Consider the following 22743-nt stretch of genomic DNA (forward strand, 5'->3'; position numbering starts at 1 on the left):
TTGGATTGCCATGAAATCGGTCAGTGGTTTTCTGTTTTGAAGTCTCTCCGCCAGGTTTCGACAGTAATGTTGTACTGGTTTCACAGACAGAATTAGGTAGGCACCTTCCTTTTAGTACTATGGTCACTTTAAGTCACATTAGGGGGGTCTGGGCATTCTTGTGTTTAAAGACTGTGGAAGCATCGGGGCCCAGGCCTGGGGCCGAAGCTTCCTTCCATGTTGCTGAACTATTTTGGTTTCAGTTTCTGAGATTTTTTATTTAGAAAATCATTCATTCCTTACGTATTTTCAGGATATTCACAGGTCACGTCTTATCATTCTGTGTGTGGCTGTTTTTCCTAGTTGGCTCTGAGCCATGCTTGGTACCTTCCCTCCTTTCTTGAGTCACACAAGCAGAGTTTTCTTTTTCTCATCTTCTTCTTCGTAAAGAACGACTCTTCAAAGGCTCTACTTTCCCTTTTTACTTGCCTTATTCTCTTTTACTTTCCTTTGATTCTCTTTCTTTCTTTCTAAGAATCAGGTGGCTCATTCATTTCTTCTCAAACTTTCCTTTTCCAGCTGGGCCCGTGTTTAAAGCTAGGAGCTTCCTTCTGAGCAGGGCTGTAGCCACATCCCATGAGTTTTGCTGCGTATATTTTCCAGATGTTGTGCTTGAGGGAGCCCCTCACACTGGCCACCAGGTGGACATGTAGCAGGCGGCCATCTGTGTGCCTCGGGCCCTCCCACAGTGAATCTTCTAACACTGTGACCTGGGATGTCCAGCCTCCAGACAGCTCTCTGTGGCATATAAGTCACCCGGTCTAAGAAGTCGAGCCTGTGACCAGCTTCGACTTCTGTGATGTGGAGAGATCAGCCTCAGTTTAGACCATCACACTGCAAGCCCCATGCTCCACTCCGCATGGCAGCTGCTCCCGTGGCCCCTGGCTCCATGGCAGGGTGGCCTCCACCCCTCTGCTGCACAGGGCTGGTCCCACCAGGCGTGCAGGAGGGGTGGACGGAGGTGAAGGTAAAGGACAATCCCCCTCCTCTGGGGGACTCAAGCGGGCACATTCCAGGGAGCAGTGCTCTTTCCTGGACAGTGGCTACCCCTGCCCTTGGCCACTGGGCCACCCACAGCCTGGTTTGGTATCAGCCTTGTCTTTCCAGAGGTGACTCTGGGACCTGCGGGAGCCAGGCCCTGGGTCCTCGTGGACGGGGTAAGGCCAGAGGAGACAAGAGCCGCCCGGGGGTCCCCTGAGGCACCCCAGATAGGGGAGACACTGCTGTGGGCTGTGGTTTCAATTGTGGGCACTGAGCCCACCCACCAAGTCAGAAGGCAGAGAAGGTGCAGAGAAGCTGAGGGTCCAAGGCTGGGTGGGGCCAGTGCACAGAGGCGCCGTCCCAGGAGAGGAGTCTGCAAGGGCAGAGGAGGGAGACCATTTGAAACGTGAGGTGAATTTCTCCTTAACTGAAGAAAAATAAACCATCTCAGGTTGGAAGAGCTCACAGTCAGCAGGAGACAGACTGGAAACCCATACCCTGTGAAAGTTCCGGAAGAACCCTGAAAGCACAAGCCCCCTGGACACTGGACTTCTGCACAGCACACGAGGAGGAGGCCAAGGGGTCTTTTTAAAGTACTAAGGAAGCAAACTCTGTAGCTGGGATTCTATATCCAGCCAGACTGAAAGACAATGAGGATATTCTTGGGAATACAGGCTTTAGAGACACATGAAGATCTTTGTTTCACAAGTGAGAATGTGGGAGAAGCTTCAGGAAACATGGAGAATGGGGGATTAATGAGGAGCACCTTGGGATGGTGTGCTGATTGTCTTGAAAGGAAAGAAGAGAAGCGCCAGGGTTCTTCCCGTCGGCAGCGCCCGGGCCAAGGAGCCTGTGGCCAAGCAGAAGCACGTGTGGGTCTGCGGGTGTGCAGAACAGACCCTGGCAGGCACTGGGTGCTGCTGTGGGGGCTCACTGTCCTCCAGAGTCCCCTGTTAAGGGCTTCCTCCTCAGGGTGCCACTGTTGGGAGGCGGTAGACACCCAGGAGGTGGGCCTCACCTGAGGTCCTAATGTCATTGGGAGGTGCCTTCCAGGGGCCGCCAGTCTCTGTCTTTCTCTGTGCTTTCTGGCTTGTCACGTAAGCAATCTGCTCTGACACACATTTCTGCCACCATGACCCTGATGGGCCACTTGGTCTTGGACGGGAACCTTCAAAACCAGGGGCCAAAATCAATCTTTTTCTTCACGAGTTAATTGTCTTGGGCATTTCACTGTGGTAACATAAAGCTGGTTAACACATTGGGAAAATGAAATAGAAAAGAGTCTTAAATTCAGGGCAGTTGCCATAAGAATAAAAATAAAAATGTGTAAGTAAGCAGAAGAAAGCCCAACATGCAATGAGAAATAAGGATGATAGCCTCCAGGAAGTGCAAGTTTTAATAAGGTGGCAAAAGTTAGCCTAGACATCCAGCCATCACTGTGAATGTAAACGGATCAAATTACAGTTAGAGGTAGAAATGGAAGACTTAATTCCAACCATGGTTTGTCTGAAAGAGAAACACTTAAAAAAGGACACAAAAACTTAATATAAAAATTTAGCAAACATGAACCTCAGGAAACTGGGTGGATGTCTTCATATATAATCCTCAACTTTAAAGTAAAAAAAATTTTAAAAACCTCAAACCACAGACAAAGGACACACAGTCATTCTAAGGGGGGAGTCACAGAATCTTGATGCACACCCTCAAAATCTCTCCAGTTCAGCACATCTGGCAACCCCCGCCAGGCTGGGGGGTGGGGAGGCAGATATTCCAAGATTGTAGCTGGAGATATTTTTCTTTCTTTTTTCCTTTTTCAGTGCTGGGAATCATATCCAGGGCCTTGCACATACTAGGCAAATAAATACCCTACCTCTGAATCACATTGCCAGCCCCTAATTGAAGATTTCAATTTTATAAAAGATTGATAGCTCAAGTTGACTTAAATTAGCAGAAGTACAGAAATCTGTACCCACCACACAGCCAGCACAGCCATTCGGAGCACAGGCAGAGCCTTCATAGACATGGACCAGCATCAGGACCAGAGGGGTGGGGCTCCAGCTGTGTGCTCTCCTCTTCAGTCCCTTTATCCCCTTCTTTGGGGGCCACTCCAGATGCTCCAAGCTCCCTGCTCCAGTTTCCCCTAGGGCTCAGCCAAAGTGACACCACTTCAGGCTAAGGTGTTTGCTCCCCTTGCTCCCTTCCTGTGGGTGGGCGGCTGATGCACCCTAACTCCCCCACCTGCAGGTGGAAGGCTGCAGTGCCACCTGCCCTTGGATTTCCTGACCTCCCACCACACCTCTGTGGGAGTCACTTTTTCAGACACTGCCTCAGGTAACTCCCAGTATGCTATCTGCTCTCTGCCAGGATCTTGACTGAACACACTTTCTTCCATGACAAAACGCAATTGGGAACCTGTAACAAAGGGTTAAGATAAAACAAACACTGTTGGAAATGTTATTAAATAACCCATGGGTTTAAAAGGAAATCATCAGAGACACTAAGAAATATTGTCATTCAGATCTGAATGATAGCGAATGCATTATATGACCAAATTTGTGAGACCCAGCTAAGGCAGCCCCACAGAAGGATTTGGGTGGCTTTAAATAGATCTATCAGAAAATTGGAAGGTTTAAAAATGAGCTAAGCATTTGCCATAAGACAGAGCAAAAGATCCACCCAAGACTCTCCAAGGGAGGAACAGATGCAGACAGAAGAAAGTGAGATAAGGGCAAGCCAGAGCATCAACACAACTGAAAGACGGGCCTCCGAAATACTTAAATATTTAAAAAGAAAAACTCAAATAAAATACAGAATAAAATAAGTACAGAAACAATACAAGCATAGATATGCTAGTAATTTTAAAATGAAACGAAATGAATCAATTCTTTGAAAAATGTCAAATCTTACATTAATTCCAAGGAAAATATCATCTGCCTGGAGAAACAGAGAACTTGACCAGGCTAACCAGGCTGACCAGGCTGACCAGGCTAACCAGGCGATGGGACGGGAGGGGCGGGCAGATGCTTTCGCCCTTCCCACCGTTGCCAGGGACGACGATTACTTTCCCCTTTGGCAGGTGGTTTGGGGAAAGATGGAGAAGGTCTCCTGGGTTCTGGTTGGGGTGGGTGGGGGCTGCGAGGCGGAGTGCAGGCGCTGGGCTGCGGTTCCTTCGAGGCCCGTGTTTGCAGTGACTCGTGGAGGTGGGGTACCCCTCCTCCCCAGCTCCAGCGACTGCTGAGAAGGCCGCTGTGCTGGCGCTGAGGTGCTGATGGCAGGGGTCTTGGGGAGGACGCCTGGTGACTCGTTTCGCGGCAGCACACGACGTCACTACGCCCACCACCGCAGTGCGGGGACTCCCCGGGGGCGAGCAGACCAGAGACTTGTCGGAGTCGCCCAGCCCCAGGGCGGTGCAGGATGAAGTTGGCGGCACCGCAAAGATGCCCCCAGGGGGACCAGAAAGTAGCGGGGTTTGGTGAGGGCTGAGGACCCCGAGTAGCGAGTGGCGTGGGAGTCCGGGGGGAATTAGGGTGAGCAGTGTGAGGCAGAGAGGACCCTGAGCACGGCTGGAGGACACCCGGTCCGCAATCGGGCGGCTGCGTCAGCCTCTCCAGGAGAGCATGCGGACGCGCTGGCCTCCTTCCGGGCGCAGGCCCGCTCGCCGGACACCGTCTTAAGACCCACCTGTTACACCGTGAAGTCCACACCCCTAATCCTCGCCCCCGTCGTCCCTTCCCTGGTGGGAGGCCCTCCCCGCCTTTGCGCGCCCCCCGCCCCCACGGCTGTTCGTCGGCCGGTATTGGTCTCTCCCCGCGGGGCGCAGGCAACGGCTTTATGATTTCCCTTGAAAGGGGACCGTCTGGGGCAGGGTCTGGCGTGGGGTCTGCGGGCGAGTTGGGTGGATGAGGGCCCTCCCCTGCAAGGTGGAAGGGAGGCGCCAGCTGTTCTGGAGGGGGGACGTGGCCTCCGAGCCCGGGCGTCTGTCCCCCCCCCCCCCGCCATCGGTGATGTCACAGCCCGGCCCCAGCCCCCCTCCAGCCCCATCCTCATCTCCGCTGCGGCCGCGACGCCAGTCCCTCTCCCTGCGCGACAAACCAGCTGGCGGCTGGGGCTCGGACGCTGCGCGCAGCCAACCAGCGCGGCGGGAGGGGCGCGGGGCGGGCCGGGCCGGGGGCGCGCAGCCCGTCACGCGGTGCCACCGTCACAGCGCTGAGCACAGCCCGCCAGCGGCATCAGCTCCAGGCTCGGGAATCCGCGCCGGTGCCCGTGCCCATGCGGAGCCGCAGCCAGTGACGCCGGAGAGGTAAGGCCGCTGCCCGCCAGGCCGCCCGCAGCCCGCGCCCCTCACCCGGCACCTGCACCGATTGCACCCGGGGTAGGGAGCTCCGGTCCGGCGCAGGCGTCCTGGTCGGTGCCCGACGCGCCAGCATCTCGCGGCCCCTTCCCTTCCCCCGACCCTCCTCCGTCCCCGCGGAGAACAATGGGGAGAATTCAGGAGCATCCGCCCTTCGTGCGCAGCGGGCAGGCCCTGCGGAAAGGTCCCCTCTCTGCGGCGTAGAAACGCTGGGCCCGAGTGGGTGGGGGTCGCCAGGGGAGGGCGCGCGGCCGGCAGGATCTCTGGGCACCCTCCTTTCCCCGCTGTACCTTCCCCTGGAGAGGAGCCGCCCAGGGGCTGCACTGGCGGGTCGGGGCGGGATGTGGAGGGGGAGAGCACGCGGATGCGGGAACCCGGGAGGGGGCGCGGCTGCAGAGCCCTGGGCAGAGGAGCGGGCGCTCCGGGCCGCCGGGCTGGGGCAGCTGCTCGGGTCCCCGGGTGGGGGAGGGCGAATGCAGTAGCCGGGAGCCAACAGGCGGGCGGGGCGGACGGGGACTGCGGCGCCAAGGCCAGGCCACCGGCTTCCAGCGCTCCGCGGGGGCTGCGCATCACCTCCCCCAGAGACCCCAGCTCCCTTCCAGAAAGACCCACCACCTGGGAAGGCCGCCGGCCGACGCGGCCTGCTTCTGCGCGGCCAGCGCCACAGTAACAGGTGTGGCCCGGCGGCGGGCGGGAGGGGCTGCGGGGAGGGGCTGCGGGGCCGCGGGGTCTGGGCTAGCGGCGCTCCCCGGGCGCCCGGGCTCGGATGACAGAAGGAACACGGGCAGCGAAGACCCTCGCACTCCCCCTTTTATCCCCCCTCACTCCAACTCCCCACTAATCCGGGGGCACCGCCCTCTCTCTCCCGAAGGGGCCGGGGCGCAGCCGCGTCCGTGCGGGGAAGGAGGGTCTGCGGGCTGGGCGGGGCGCTGGGTGCCGGGTGGGGGGACTGCGGGCCGCCCGGCGGGAGGGGGAGGGGAAGGAGGGAATGCCAAGTCATGGGCCTGCTGGGCGCGAGCGCGACGTCGCCCGGCGCGGACCCGATGCGCGCCCACGTCCCCAGGAATAGGACTTTCCTCCAGAGGCCAGAGGACCGCTCCCCTGCGGCCACCTTTTCAAGGGGCGCCTGCATTGTGGGATTAAGGGCCTGCTAGGGCAAGCGGATTGGATCCTGCGACTGCAGAGAGGAGGAGGTGCGGAGGGGCCCCTGCCGCGCTAGGCTGGTCCCTAACTCCTGGGACACACAGCACTCGGCGCAGGTTCCTGCAGGGGACATGGTCACTCAGGAGGATGGCTAGGGCGTCTGCCAGGGCGGTATGCGCAGTCCCCTTGGTCTGAGAAGGCAGCCGCGGGTTTGACAGGAAGCTCTGGGGTCCAGGGTTGGAGCCATACCTGCGGCGGCCATTTTGCAGGTGTGGTTGGATGCCTGCCTGATGGGGCAGTGGGGTGGGGTGAGCAGGGCTGGAGCCAGCAGTGGGGTGCAGAATGGGCAGGGAAAGTCACTCATCCGCGTTTGCTTTGGTTAAACACCACCTTTAGGGGTTCCTTGGTTAGGGTTGTTGGGGTCAAGAGCCAGTGCCCTTCTGGACCCAGGCTTGTAAGAAAACCATCCTTCTGCAGGGTGCGAAGTCCAGGCAGGACACTGGCCTGAGGCAGGGACCATGAGGGCCTCCTTCTGGGACTGTGGGTGAATTTGAAGGGCAGGCTGCCTTCCTGAGGTAGGGCAACAGCATGGAGGGGCTGCTAATCACAAAGCCCTGTCTGAAGGCCTGTAAGAGGCTGCAGTGAGTATCCCTGTGGTGTCCCCCACCATGGGGATGCCCCTCAGACAGCCCCCGGAAGATTGAAGCTCTGCCCAGGCCAAAGCTTGAAGATGGCTGAACTGGAATCAAATCCTGGTCACTGGGCAGGGGGGCCTCATGCCCAGTTTGTGCCCCTTGTGTCCTCTCCTCCATCACATCTGCTGACCAGTGCTGACCCTGTTCTCAGGATGGAGCAGAGCAGTCTTCCTGCGGGCTGTGTGGAAAGCCAGGGGAGAAAAGGGACAGAAGTGGGTGGAGGGGTTGGGGGCTGGAGGGTGGGGTCCCCTAGGCCCCTCAGCTCCCAGACAGCTATGGCCACTGCGCTGGGTGTGTGTGGCAGGCTGGGGCATCTTCACAGAGCCTGGCATCACCAGATTGGGGCCTGTGAAGAGCTGTCAGCACTGAAAACCCTGCTTTTAGGACTGACTGAGCTCAGGCCAGCCGGGCTCTCTGGCCTGAGACTGGAGGGGCCTGGGCCACCGGCTCCAGAACCTGGCAGGCCCAGCACGTGGGCAGAGCCCACTGAACACTGCTTGTTGAGTGTTCCCAGGCTCAGAGGACAGGGCTCACCACCTCCCTGCTGACAGCCAGAGGGAGCACAAGGTCACCTCCCAAAGTCCACCACTCCATCCCTGCCTGGGAGCATCTCTGAGAACTCTGATGGGGGTGGACCACACCCTGCCCCCAGCCTGTCCATAGCTGGTCCAGGTGCCCAGGGCCAGGAGGGCTGGCCTGCACCCTTTTCCAGTTCTGCCTCTGTTGATGGCTTCTGTCCACTGGTCTGTCCTGGGACAGGAGGGTTTGGGATCCCAGGGCCCTGCATCTGGGTTCCTTGGCATCTGCCTGGAGCAGGGGCAGGGGCTCCCCAGTCCCACCCAGTGTAACCAGCTTGCTGCTTAACTGAAGCCCAGCCAGGATCCTGTCCCAAGGTCAGATGGAATCCTGGATCCTCAGTGCCTTGTCCCTCAATGCCTGGGTGGCATTGCAGACCAGAACACTACAGGGAGGGGAGGAGGGCACAAAGTCCCCAGTTGAAGCTAAGACCCAGACCCCTTGGGCTCCTCCACTGGCCGTGAGCTCCTGAGGTCCTAGCTCTCTGCATGGAGAATGACCCGGAAGTTCCTACCTGACTGCAGAGTCTGAGTGGGAGGGGCTGCCCCTCTCCAAAGCTTTCTGACCCTGGGTTTAATCTCCTAATCCCGACCCTGAAGTCCAGACAGGCTTTGCAGGGCCCAGGAGGTTCCTACTATGTGGTCCACCCAACCAGATCTCAGACAGGCTTTGCGGGGCCCGGGAGGCTCCTACTATGTGCTCCACCCAACCAGATCTCAGGACTGCCCAAGCCTCCTGCATAGCCCTAGCCCCTTCCCCACATGGCCCTTGGGGAGGCTGAAGAGCCCCCTGCCCCCACTCCTGCACCCACAGGTGCACATTGGCACGTGTACACACTCACCCTGACAGACACACCCCCCACACTGTCTGCCCTCACTCAGGGTCTGTTCCTGCCTGGAGCAGCTCTACCCAGCCTGCACACCTGCCTGCTAGGGTGTTGCCAGGACTCGTCCGTAGGCCTCTGGACAGGCGCCCTGCTCTCCAGGTCTCACCTGGGCTGCGAAGCTCTAGGGGTAGGAATGGCGCCTGACTGCACCTGCAGGCCCCTTCCTCTGGAGCCACCTCCGGCCTGTCCTCAGCTGGAGGTGGGTGGTGCCCAGGGGTGCGCTAGAGCAGATCAGACATCCCCCATCTTGGCCCTGCCCGTTGCCTTCCCCACCTGTCACCAGCTCAAGCCAGGGTGTTGAGAGGCAGGACTGTGGGGACCTGGCTTCTCTGCTGTGTGGCCAGTGCCACCCTGACTTCAGGTCCCTGGTGCCAGGCAGGATGCAGCTACTCAGCAGGCCAGGACCAAGAGACACCTCCGGGCCTCACCGCCTGGGTCAGCTTTTGCTGGAAGCTGGCTGTCTTGGGTGGTGTCCTTTTGTTACATTGAATGCGCTTCTTTGCATTGAATGGGCTTCCTCACTTTCCCCAGCTCTGCGGAGCCCACTCCAGGCGGCCACCTCCTGCCTGCCTGTGACCTGCCCCTTCCTGGCTCCTGGCAGCTGCATCTGCTGGATTGGGTCTGTGTCTTTGGGACCCCACAGCTGCTTGTCTCTTGGTTTCCCACCTTGCTTTGCTGGAGCACATCTGTGCCACTTCTGGGGACGGAAGTCTGAGTGTGTGTGAGCGCCTGGCCCTCCTCCCTCTCCCCAGGGTGGTCCTGCGGCCTCTTTCTCAGTGGCCTGTCTTTCTCCCTGGAATCTCCCTTTCCTGCCTTCTCCCTGGGCCGGTGGGTGGGGCTCTGAGTGGCGTTTGCTTCACTGGGGGCTCAGTGGGCTTTTGAATGGGAGGCAGGTTGAATGGGAGGTGGCTCTTATCTGGGCATGAGTCTCACCCCTCTCATTTTTCCTGTTTTCTTCCTGAATCCAGGGGTTGGTCTTCTCCTGCCTTTTCTCTTATATATTCTGTCTCCTCGTCTGGGTTCTGGTTTCTGGACAGTCTTTGGTCTGCATTTTCTCGTTCTTTGTTTGGAAGTCTGTATTCCAGCTCATGTAGAATCTCAACCCTGTGCTTTTCTTGACTGTAATGTTCCTGTTTCTCAGCGTCTTGCTGTTGGAGAACGTGGCGATTTCTCATGTGCTCGCACACGGCAGTGAGGTGCTGTTGGCTTGCTGGCTCTGTGCTTGGTTTCCCTTTGCCAAGGCCTGTTTCTGCTGGTTCAGTCGGCCTTCACTCTGAGGCCTTTGCTCTGACGCAGGTAGGAGGCTTGTTGTTCATGTGCATGTTTGGGAAGTCACCGGAAGAGGTGTGTTTGAGTTGGTCCTCGACAGGAGCCCGGGGTCTGCTCTGGGCTGTGGCTCGGGTGAAGGGGGGTTGCTGCTGTGCTCTCTGCCAAGGTGTGGGCTCCAGCCTCCACACGGAAGGCCTCCCCTTCTGCTTCAGTGGAGAGAAAGCTCAGCTGCCTGCCTGGGGCCTGGCTCAGCTGCCCTCTGTGAGGGCCCTGCTCCTCAGGTGGCCTTGCTCTGACCCCTGGGTGCATAAGCTGAGCCCCCAGGGGTTCCTGTGCTCTGACCGTCCATCTTTGCCCTCCACAAACGCCAGTGGGGGCTGAGGTCTTGGGGGGCACCTCTCCCACACTCTGCCCTTTGCTGTTGAGGGTGAATCAAGTGTTCTCCCACATTATTTCATGGGGTCTCAGTGGCCAGCGGACCTGGAGGCCCTCTGGTCAAGAGGCTGCTCCTCACTCTTCCAGTGTTTAGAGTGTGGCCTAGTTGGGGCTCAAGTCTGTGCACTTGTTGGGATGTGAAGACAAACCTGTTTTGTGTGTGTTTTTTTTTTTTTTTAATTAAACTCTTTGAGAAGAATCAGTGTGGAGTCAGGGTTTTGGGAAGAGGTGCTGTGTTCAAGCTGTGTTCCTTGATGTCCTTGGTGTGTACATACATTAGGCCACTGGTCTAACTTGGAGGAAGACAGGTCCCAAGATGAAGGCCCTTGTGCACTTGATTCCCTGCCAAGTGATGGCCTGTCCTAGAGGCAGGGAGAGCCTGTGCCCACGCTGGTCCCTTTTTGCTGCTCACGCTCCCACTACTAGCAGCATAGACACCTGTCAGGCATCTGTACCTGTTTTAGCTTGTTTTCTGATGCTACAACAAAATACTTGAGACTAGGTAATTCACAAAGAATAAATGTTTATTTGGCTCATGGCTCTGGAGGCTGGGAAGTTTCTGAACAGGGTGTACCAGCATGCTCGCTCTGGCGAGGGCCTTGTGCTCCGTGGCAACATGGTGTGGGATCATGTGAGACAGCAGGCTGTGGAGAGAGCTTGTTTCATAACAGAGCCACTCCCGTGATGACCTCACAGTTCCTGAGTGCATGAATGCAGTACTCCACTCCCTTACGGCCAGGCACCTCCAAAGACCCCGACACTCAGTGACCTTGGGGATTAAATTCCCAGCACCTGAAATGTAGGGTCACATCCAAACTTGGCAGTGGCCTCTGCCGCCACTTTGGCCTTTGTCTCCAACCCATTTCCAACATGCCACCTGTCCCCAGTACCAACAGAACACTCCCCATTCACGAGATCCCCCACCAAGTTTGGCCTTGACTTGCTTTTCTGCACATGACCCCCACATTGATGCAGAAAACGGAAATGGCCTGAGAGCCCAGAGGAAGCAGTGGGGTTCCTGTGTCCGCCGTAACCCCCAGTGCCCTGGGTGGACCGGCTCCCATCCTCCCTCTTGGGGCCTGGCTCCAGACTCAAGTCTCCCTCTCGGAGTCATAGGCACACCCATGAGGATGACCCCCAGGGCCCAGCCCTGACGTCCCGCAGACAGTCCTGGGGCTTGTCACCCTCAGACACCGACAGCACCACCATCACGCCCCCAGCGCAGGCTCAGGGGTCCTCCGGCAGCCTCTCGCTCTCTGCTTGGCTCTGACTCCTCCGTGCCCTGCCGCAGGCGGGCAGGGTCCTGGTGCCCTGCAGCACAGTATACCTTCCTTCTGCTTTTGGGGTGCCCGCCCTTCTTCCCATCCCCTGGCACATGGGGTGTCTGATGAAGTGACCGTGGCCACCAGACCCCATCTCCAGCTCGGCCCTCTGCCGTGGGCAGCACAGTAGCCTCAAAGCATTTCCAACATGCCACCTGTGCCCAGCACCAACAGGACACTCCCCACTCACGAGACCCCTCAGGTTCACTGCACCCAGAAGGAAGACGGGCAGATGGGGCAGCAGGGCTCCTCTGGTCGCCAGCGCTGGTGCGTCGAGCCCTGCAGCAGCCTCTCCCTCAGGGCCTGGCCTCACCAGCCACCGCGAGTCCCGGATCCCATCGTCTGCCCCAGCTCTGGGCAGGGTCCGTGTGGTGGAGACTGTGGCCTCGTCCCAGGCACTTGTCTGCACCTCGCTGTGCTGTTCCTGTGAGGTCCTCGAGGTCCCTGGGCCCTGGTTCCCTCCTTCCCACCGCTGCGTGGCTCCTCTGTGAAGGTACCGCAGAGCATTTGTCTGGTCCCCGACGGGCACACATGGGAACTGGCCCCTGCTTCCTGCAGTTCTGGATGCTGCTGCCTGGAGGGGGCCTTTCTGGGGGGGTGGGTGGCATCCCGGTGGCACAGCCTCTATGCCACACGGTGGGCAGCCCTTCCAGATCCCACCGTGTGGTTTCCAGGTGGGTGGTCCCAGGTCACTCCCTGGGCAGGCTAGCAAAGTAGCTGCTGGGCCAGTGTGTACCCCCAGGTCCCCCAGCCACTCAGGGGGCCCAGGCAGGAGGACCCTCGGGCCTGCAAGCAGGAGACGAACCTGGGCACACGGTGGAGCCTGTCTCAGGAGAGGCTCCTGTTGGCCGGGCGGACCCTGGCGCCCTCGGCTGCTCACTCTGGGTCGCACCGCCTTTCCCGTGAACTTCCCGTTTGTGCGTTTCTGCCCACTTCTGTTTTGTGATTTTTGTGTTTTCACCTGTTCGTGTGAATCCTCGATGGACCATGGGTCCTATGTCTCCTCCGGGTGGGGGAGTGCGCTGTGGCCTTCTAGTGGTGTCCTGAGGTCTGGGGCTGGGAGACCTTCCTGAGGGACAGCATGAAGACCTCACTGTCCTCTGGAACGTTGTTGCTCACATTTGGGTTTTCAGCCCCCAAGGGTCTAACTAGGTGCTTCTCCATGTGGCTAGGGTGGCCCTCCCACCATGGGCTCAGTGGTCCCTCCTGTCCCCTGTGGCGTTGGGCCACCTTCATCAGATCCAGAGGGCTGTGGTCACTCAGGTCTGTTTCTGAGCCCCATCTGTGTGTCAGTGGTTTTCTGTCCTGTCCCAGTGGCACTGGGACACATCCCAGACCCCATCGGTGCCTGAGAGCACGGTGGGTCTTTCCTGTGTGTGTGTCTGTGGTGAAGTCTGGTCCGTGCTGACCTGTGGGTCTTTCCTGTATGTATGTCGTCTGTGGTGAAGTCTGGCGTGTAAATCAGGCACAGTGAGACACCAACAGTGACTAAGAGTGAACCCTCGTGACCGTATACTACTAAAAAACTTTCTAAAAATTTAGAAATTGTTTATTACTGAAGCTTTCTTTTGATTTTTATTTTATATATTGAGATAATTATGAAACTTACATTTTTATGATCTTTTAAAAATGACTTTATTTTATTTGATGCGGTGCTGAGGATGGACCCAGTGCCTCACGTGCTGGGCAGGCGCTCCCTGGCTGAGCCACAGCCCCAGGCCTGGTTTCCTTCTAACACTTTGGACTCGGTGGACTCCAGGTAGCTGCGTCCCAGCCTGTCAGCTCTGTGGCTGTGACAGACATCTGGGTGACCAGCTGGTGAGGAGGGGCGCCTCGGCTCTTAGTTGGGAGCTGCCAGTGCTGCGGGCCGTGCTGGCTCGGGTGTGCCAGAGTGAAGTGCCTTCCTCAGGAGCAGGGTGCTGAAGAGGGGAGGGGGAGGGCCTGACTCCCATGTCCCCTTAAGTACCTTGGTGACCAGGGATCTACCAGGCCCCACCTCCCACCAGCACCAAGCCAGAGACTCAGCCTTTCCACAGAGGCCTTTCAGGGCACCTAAGATCCCACCCGAGCACCCCAGGCCCTGGAACCGTGGGGCTTCTTGTGGCTTTGTGCCGAGTCTTAGGACAGTTGGGCATACTGCCTGCTCTTTTAGAGTTTTCTCCATCGAAGTCACCGGTGTCCTTTGTGACCCTCCTGGGTATTTGTGGTTAGGGTTATCACTTTAACTGGGCTCTGTCCCTGGTGCACAGCAGCGTGGCTGGCCTCCTGCGGCCTTTCTGAGACTCCTTCCTGGCTCCGAGAACCCACACAGCTGCCTAGGTCTGCAGAGGATGACCTGGTCCCTTCCTTCCAGTTCTCCAGTCCCCACTGCCTGGTGCTGGGCGCGACGGCAAAAGGTGCGACTTACGCAGTCGAGGGGGAGAGATAAAGAATGCCCACGGCTTCTGCCCTTTTCAATGCTTTATTCACTTAAATCACTCAGTACAATTTCACTCTATAGGTTCTTATCAAGAAAATGACAATCCTTAATGCTGGGCAATGCAATAGACATAATCAACTCACAGCAAACAATTCTAGATTAATTCTAAGCACTGCAAACACACTGACTCATGACAGGCTCATGACAGACATTCCCTCTGTGGGCTCAGCTCAAGTGTCAGAAGTCTCAGCCTTAGGCTCTGAGTCCAGCAGACGCCCACTCACTCAGACATGGTGGTCAGATCAGGGACCAAGGCAGGCTTCTCCTGGGGTGGAGCTGGTGGCCGGCCGAGGAGAGGGTGGTAGGGAGAAGCTGTGGCTCTCACCAGGGTCAGGGTGTGGCTGTAGAGTTTGAGAGAGGTGAGGAGGACACAGAGGGTCAGGCAAACCATGAGAGGAGTTGAGGGGTCAGTCCAGGTCCCCATCAGGCTCTCAGTGTGAGGGCTCAGTGTCGCTGGCTGAATGTCTGTTCATTTGCTCCATCACTTATACTAAATTTTGGGGTCTGCTGACCCCGCTTTCAATCCCTATCAGCTGCCACGGGGTTTCTCAGTGACGTCATTTGCCCTGGGTTAAAGCATCTGGTCTGGTGGTCCCCACCCGGATTTTCTTGCCTCCCCCTCATCGGGTGAGGACAACATGACAGAGACTTCACTCTGAGCTTGTGGGGTGGGGGGAAGTGACCTGCTTGTGCCTGAGGGCCACACTGGAGGTCTCCCGTGGGTGTGCCTGGTGGGACTGCAGGTTAAACTGGAGTGGCTCAGGCTCAGGCCTCAGGCCACCTCACACCTGGCCCCTTGTCTCCCCCTCTGGCCTGGCTGGAGCCTCCCCACAGTGTGGGTGGAAGGATGCGGGGGGCCTGGGGCTCCCTCCTGGACCACAGCTTCTTCCCCACCACTGCCATTGGGAGGGTTGGGGTGGGGTTTTAGTAGGTAGCTCTGACGTTAAAATATTTCTTTTTTATTCTGATGTTGCTCAGAGTTTTACCATAAAGGGGTCTTGAAAACTACTGGATGCTTTTTAAGTGTCCACTGAGGACCCTGCGCTTTCTCCTCCCACCTGAGGAGTGGAGAGGGGCAGAGTGGCCCTGAGCTGCGCTGCCTGCTGCCCTTTCACGTACTGCTGGCTTTTCTGGCTGATTCCTTCGGACATGAGTATCTACGTTCATTGGTGAAATGGGTCTCTGATCTTCACTTGTCAAACTTTCCTTGTTCAATTTGTGACCACAGTTCTACTGGTCTCAGTGAATGAGTTTCGGAATATGTTCTTTCTCTCAGTCTTCCCCTTTTTCCCATTATTTTGAAGAGTTTGTGTAGGAGTCGAATTATTGTTTTTAAATGTATGGTATAACTCAACTATAAAGAGTCTTCTTTTTTAAGATGGGGACTTGCTGGGCTGCCTAGGTTGGTTTGAAACTCCTGGGTTCCAGCAGTCCCTCTGTCCCAGGCTTCTGAGTCCTGGGACTACAGGTGTGATCCACCCTTCCTGGCTTGTGGATGAATTTTTAAATCATTCAATCAAATTTCTCTAATGGTGTGGGAAAATTAATGTGTCTGCTGATTTGTTTTTCCCCTAGTTATGGGTCATATTATCTTTCTTTTTGGCATGTCCAGTAATTGTGACTGGATGCTAGACATGGTTTTTATATTTCAGAGCGTAGGAAGCATGTGTTCCTCCTGTAGGGAGTGTCAGGCAGGTAACTGACCTAAGGAACAGTCGCTGGTCTGGAACAGGCATCCTGTGGATCTGCTGTGTCACTCAGCTAGGACATGGCTTCTCTGAATAACTGCAGTAGAGGAAGGAGGGCTCTCTTGGTTCTGGCTGGTTGGATCTCAGATGTCTCCCTACCTTATGTGAGTTTTGGAGATTGTGCAGCCTATGACAGCCCATGCTTTTTGTGTCTGGGTCCCATGAGCAGGAACTAGTACTGCACGGGACCCACAGGTGCCACCTGAGCAGCTCCTGCCCTTTCCAGAGCTCCCACCCAGCGTCCGGCTGCCTCTGCCTGCTGGCACTCTGACATCAGTCTCCCCCACTTGCTCCTGCCCTGTGCCGAGATCTGAAAGTTGCCTCTAGGCTGCTGTGGGATGATCAGAGGGCTCACCTATCACAGTCCTGCACCGCCTGTTGGCTGATGTCTGCAAACGGCTATCTTCATATGTGTTGTCTGGTTTGTTGGTTGTTGTTTGCAGTGAGAAGTCAAGTCTGGTCACTGGAACTCCATTGTGGCTGGAAATGAAGGCCTATATATTTTGCTAGTAGTAAGTTTTTTGTCATTTACTAAGTGTTTTTACATTTCATTCTTCTTTGCTGTATGAGTTATTCAGAGGTTTAATTTTTTCAATTTCTAGACAAATGGGTTAGTTATTGTTTGGTTTACATCTGCAGTGTTCCCCAAAGCCTGTGTGTTGAAGGTGTGGTCTTCAAGCATCAGTGTTCAGAGGGGGCCTTGGGGAATTGATTGTATCATGAGGGCTCTGACCTCAGTGGATCAAAGTAGTAGTTTTTGATTGATGCTGGACAGGATTCTTATATTGCAGAATGTGGGAAGCATGTGTTCTTCTTGCGGGGCATGACGGTGCCCACTGACAGCTGGATGGGCTCTGGGAAATGGTGGAACTGTAGGCAGGTGGGGCATGGTGGGAGACAGTAGGGCACTAGGGGAGTGCCCTTGGGACTGTATCTTATCTCTGGCCCCTTCCTCCCTCCCCTCCCCTCTGCTTCTGGCTGCCATGAGCTGATGAGCTTTCCTCTGCTACACCCTCTGCCATTGGGCATTGCCCTCCGCATGGCCTAAGGCCATGGAGCCAGCCTACCGTCCACTGAAACCTCTGAAACTGGGAGCCCAAATCAGTCTTTCCTCCTTGAAGATGTTATTGTCAGGTATTTCGGTCACAGTGATGAAGAGCTAACACAGTAACTTTTATGAATTTTTGTTTTAATCTTCTTCAAGGTCCTGATCCATTTGATACAGAATCTTTGAAAGTTATTTCGTTGCCAATATGGTCAAATATTATTAATATGTGTTGAAAAAGAATATGTTTCTCTAATTTTCTAGAACAAGACTCCACATGTGTCCATTAGTTCATGATTATTATGTTATTCATGCATGAATATTCTTATTAATTACATGTCTGCTTGATCTGCCAGCTAGTTTCTGAGGAGTCCAATCCCTGCCTTGCAAATTCACGAATTCTCTTTTCAGGACTCTGAAACTTAGGTTTAATATTTTACCACTTTGTCTCTCTGAGACCATTTTGCCTAATTTTTTTCTGACATATTTTCCAGTTCATTAATTTTGCATTAAACTCCATTTAATTTGCTAATTAACATGCCTGATAAGTTTTTCATTTTAAATTACTGCATTTTAAATTCTAAAAGTTCTATCTGGATCTTTTTCATATTTTAGTCTCTTATTTTCCTTCACCGCTGATTTCTATAAACACTTGATCCTACTTGTTTTATCATCTGTATGTGACCATTTCAAAACCAGAGGTCCTTGAGGATGTAGTCCTGTTCCTCCTTCCCTGCCTCTTTTCCTCCACGGCTCTGCCTCCGTGAACAGCTTCTCCATTGTTTGGTAATATTTACGGTGAGCTCGTATTCACTGATCTTCACCCAGGGACTGCAGGGTCCCCGGAGATGGCTGTTTTGCCAGGAGGATTGCATGTCTCCGGCCAGGTGCCGATTTCCCACGCCTGGCTTCACGGACCTCGGAGGTGTTCCAAGTGCGACATCCAAACTGCATGAGCACAGGCCTTGGCTGGAGATCCTTGGGAACTCTTGCTCTTTGCCCCCTGGAGTCAGTCACTAGTTTTCCGCGTCCCTTTAACGTGAGATGACCCCCCACCTCCTTCCCCTGAGGGTGGAACTTTCAAGAGTCTGACTCTTCATGTAGGCTGGCTCCAACCTGACCACGTGCCTGCGTGGCCCCGCCTCCCCACACAGGACCCAATCCTCTGAGGGCCTGGTGTCTACGTGGCCCCGCCTCCCCACACAGGGAACCAATCCTCTGAGGGCCTGGTGTCTATCTGCGTGGCCCCGCCTCTCCACACAGGACCCAATCCTCTGAGGGCCTGGTATCTGCGTGGCCCCGCCTCCCCACATAGGAGCCAATCCTCTGAGGGCCTGGTGTCTATCTGCGTGGCCCCGCCTCCCCACATAGGACCCAATCCTCTGAGGGCCTGGTGTCTATCTGCGTGGCCCCGCCTCTCCACACAGGACCCAATCCTCTGAGGGCCTGGTGTCTGTGTGGCCCCGCCTCCCCACATAGGACCCAATCCTCTGAGGGCCTGGTGTCTATCTGCGTGGCCCCGCCTCTCCACACAGGACCCAATCCTCTGAGGGCCTGGTGTCTATCTGCATGGCCCCGCCTCCCCACATAGGACCCAATCCTCTGAGGGCCTGGTGTCTGCGTGGCCCTGCCTCCCCACATAGGACCCAATCCTCTGAGGGCCTGGTGTCTACGTGGCCCCGCCTCCCCACATAGGACCCAATCCTCTGAGGGCCTGGTGTCTATCTGCGTGGCCCCGCCTCTCCACACAGGACCCAATCCTCTGAGGGCCTGGTGTCTGCGTGGCCCCGCCTCTCCACACAGGACCCAATCCTCTGAGGGCCTGGTGTCTATCTGCGTGGCCCCGCCTCTCCACACAGGACCCAATCCTCTGAGGGTCTGGTATCTGCGTGGCCCCGCCTCCCCCCTCCGCTGGCTGGTAGAGTTGCCTGAGCCTCTTCCTTTTGCTCCACTTGTCCTGGGAGTTTCTCAGCTTAGTTTTGAATGCCCGGCATGTTTTTTTTTTTTTTTTTTCTTCCCTCTGGCCCATGCATTATTTAGGATCGTCTACTGAATACCCACAGTTAGGGGATTTTGACTTTTGGGGACAGGGTTTGAGGTGTAGCTTAGTTCTCTTATGGTCAGAGAACATAGACCTTATGATTTTAACTTAAAATTAAATGTACTGAAACTTTTAAAACCACCACATAGCAAACTTAAGCAAATGTTATATGCACACTTTAAAAGAAAACATCTTCTGGGCCTGGAGCTGGGGTTGTGGCTCAGGGGTAGAGCGCTAGCTTAGCACATGTGAGACCCTGGGTTCGATCCTCAGCACCACATAAAAATAAATAGAATAAAGGTATTGTCCAACTACAACTAAAAAATAAATATTAAAAAAGAAAAGAAAACATCTTAGTAGCCAATAGAATAAGCAGAAGAAAGATTTTCATCATTTTATTTTTAACTTTTCTCATCTTTATTAAAGGGTCTCCTGTAAACAAAATGCAATAAAAGAAATTTCTGAGGAAGGTCATTATATAATGATAGAGGGGTCAATTTAGCAAGAGGAAATAACAATTCTAAGTATATATGCACCAACTATCAGAGCACTGAAGTAGAGACAGCAGACAGCAGTAGACCAGGAGGAGGGAGAATGCACAGCACAGTACTGATAGACATCCTGGCAGTGGGCAGACTGTCCAGACAGAGCACAGGCAGAAAAGGCAGAGCTCAGCTGCACCCTGGACCAAGTGGACGCAGGGGACACCCACAGAACATTCTGCACTGAGGCTGCAGGAGGCATGCTTCTCGGCAACACACAGAACGTTCTTCAGGACAGAGCCACGGACAGCCACCAAAGAAGCCTTCACAAAACTTGAACTATTGAAATCATGTCAGGTTCCTTTCCCAACCACAGTGCACTAAAACTAGAAATCAGTAACACAAAAAGTCTTGGAGATTATACAGAAAATAACTTACCTTTGAATAACCAATAAATAAAGGAAGAAACCAAGAAAGAAATTTAAAAATTTCTTGAAACAAATGATAATGAAGAAACAACATAACAAGGCCTGTGGGAACAGCAGTACTAGGAAGTTGATAGCACCCACCCCACCATCCGCTCAAAAAGGCAGAAACATGTCAAGTAAATAACTCATCACTGCATCTCAAGGAATTAGGAAAACATGCACAAGGAGTAGGGATGGAGCTTAGAGGCAGAACACTTGGCCAGCTCGTGTGGGGCCCTGGGTTCCATCCCTAGCAGTGGAAAGAAAAAGAGAAGGAGGTGGGAGGGGAGGAAGGAAGAAAAAGAAAGAAAAGCGAGAACAAATTCACCATCAGTGGAAGGAAAGAAATAGCAAAGACCAGAGCAAAGGCATCTGGGGAAAGCGGCAAGACTTCCTGATGCAGGCCTGAGCCGGTTAGACCCAGGAGGAGAGGGTCTCAGCGAAGCGGCAACACCACCCCATGGGGAGCTGGGCGCTTCTCAAAAAGAAAGAAGACATGATTCCTTAGGCAGAGAGAGAAAGAGCGAGAGAGAGAGAGAGAGAGAGAGAGAGAGAGAGAGAGAGCGAGCACTCAGAATCAGAGACGGACGGGGAGACATCACAGCTGGCTCTGCGGACAGGCAAAGGCTCATGAGAGATCATTATGAACAATATATGCCAACCAGTTTGGTGACCTAGAAGAGATGGACTCACTCCTAGACAAATACACCTCGCCAAGGTGGAGTCACAAAGAAGCAGCGATAGCAGGTAGTGAGGCTGGCTTGGTGATGAAGTCGGCCTCAAGCATGAGCCAGGGCCAGACGGCTTCCCTGCAGAGCACTGTGGAGGAGAAGTGGTGCCGATTCTCCTTAAGTCCTCCAAGAAGTAGAGGGAAGACTCTCCAGCACACTCCACCAGGCCAGCAGTGCCCTGAGAGCAAAGCCAGATAAGGGTGAGACAAAACAAAAAGAAATCTGCAGAACTACAAAAGCATGGACGCAGCGATCCTCGACCAAGCACTGGCACCCCAAGTCCCTGAGCACGTGGAAAGAGTGTACGCCATTGTCAAGTGGCACCCAACCCGGCTCAACACACGTGCACCAACCCAGCTGGCACACCACCAGCAGACCGAGGACGAAGCCTGGGACCCTCTCAACAGCGCCAGAAGCAGAAAAGGCATCTGGGGAAAGCGGCAGGACTTCCTGATGAAGGCCTGAGCCGGTTAGACCCAGGAGGAGGGTCTCAGCACAGAGGCAACACCACCCCATGGGGAGCTGGGCGCTTCTCTAGCATCTGGAGCAAGATGTGGGGGTCTGCTTCCCCTACTTTCATTCCACACAGTGCTGGAAGTTCTAGTCAAAGTAGTGAGGCAAGAGAAAGAAAAAAAGGGCATTCAAATTGGAGAAGAAGTCAGGACTGCAGGTGACAGGGCCTTACATAGGGAAACTCCAAAGACTCCGCTAGAAAACCTGGGAGCAGATTGATTCAGCAAAACTGTAGGACACAAAATTGTCATGAAAATCAGTAGCATTGCTATATGACAATGGTGATTCATTTGACCTAGAAATCAAGAAAGGAATCCCATTTACAAAAGCTACCAAAACAAACCAGCAAAAACAAACAACCCGCCCCCCAACATCTAGGAATATGTTTAATCTAAGAGGCGAATGATCTCTATAATGGAAATCATAAAACACTGAGGAAAGGGATGAAGACAATGTGAAAGCCGAAAGGACACCCTGTGGTCACGGATCGGAAGTCTCGGTACCGTGGAAAGGTCCACGCAGAGCACTACAGTGACACTCTTCCAAGAACTAGAAAAAACAGTGCAAAATATGTGAGGAATGACGTGAAGCCCTGAGTAGCCAAAGCAATCTTGAGCAAACAGAACAAAGCAGGAGGCGTCAGACTACCTGACTTCAAAACACGCCCGGAGTCCCTGGATAGACAGGGGCCTGGAGAGGAGCCAGGCTTCTGCAGACAGCTGGCTTTTAAAATGGTGGTAGGTGCATGCAGTGGAAAAAGGACAGTCTTATCTATAATCAGTGCTGGGAAAACTGGATGTCCATGTACGAAAAATGAAACCAGACTCCTGTTTCTCTGTGGGAAAGCCAACTCAGAATGAAATAGAGACTTACCTGCAAGACCTGTAGTGAGAAGAAAACTGGGAGGGCTTCAGGACATGAGGAAGGGCAGAGACTTTTCGGAGAAGATCCCCCAAGCACAGGAAACAAAAAGCAAAAATAAACAATTGTGATCACCTCAAACTAAAAAGCTCTGCACAACAAATAAACAAGCAGCAGCCTGCAGAATAGGAGAAAATGTTGGTGCGCTCCACAGTCCACAAGGGGCTGATCTCGGGACTGTACAAGAAACTCCAAAAACTTAAAAGCAAACAGAAATCCCACAAATAATCCAACTCAAAATAAGCAATAAACCTAAACAGGCATTTCTGAAAAGAAGTGTATAGATAGCCCATAGGTATGTGAAAAGATGCTCAGTATGCGCATCAGTGAAATGCAAGTCCAGACCCTGTGAGCTCCCCGGTCGCCCCAGCAAGACGGAAGACAGCCAGTGCTGCTGGGGGGATGCTGGAAGGGAGGCTTACGAGGTGGGGCACCTGAGCGGGAATGAAATCCGTCCTGGAAATGCGTCGCACACGCCCGGTTCATGGCAACAGAGAGCTGGAAGTGCCTCATCCAACGCTGACCAACGAAGAAAGTGCTGCACCTGGATCCTGTTCACCCAAGAGCGCGGAATCCCGCCTACGTGAGCCAGACGCAGGCCGACCTCACTCATTTGTGG

At 54.7% G+C, this 22743-nt stretch overlaps 1 protein-coding gene across 1 annotated transcript in view; it reads left to right on the forward strand.

The window, feature by feature from the left end:
• Window positions 1-5249: 5249 nt before the first annotated feature.
• The window catches only part of Kif1a (kinesin family member 1A), an 88286-nt gene continuing 70792 nt past the window's right edge, over window positions 5250-22743 (forward strand). Inside the window, exon 1 of the mRNA XM_076866347.2 lies at window positions 5250-5320. The gene's annotated coding sequence lies outside the window, so the exon portion shown is untranslated. The remainder of the gene's footprint in view (window positions 5321-22743) is intronic.

This window comes from Callospermophilus lateralis, chromosome 9 (assembly GCF_048772815.1).
Source record: "Callospermophilus lateralis isolate mCalLat2 chromosome 9, mCalLat2.hap1, whole genome shotgun sequence".
NCBI lineage: Eukaryota > Metazoa > Chordata > Mammalia > Rodentia > Sciuridae > Callospermophilus > Callospermophilus lateralis.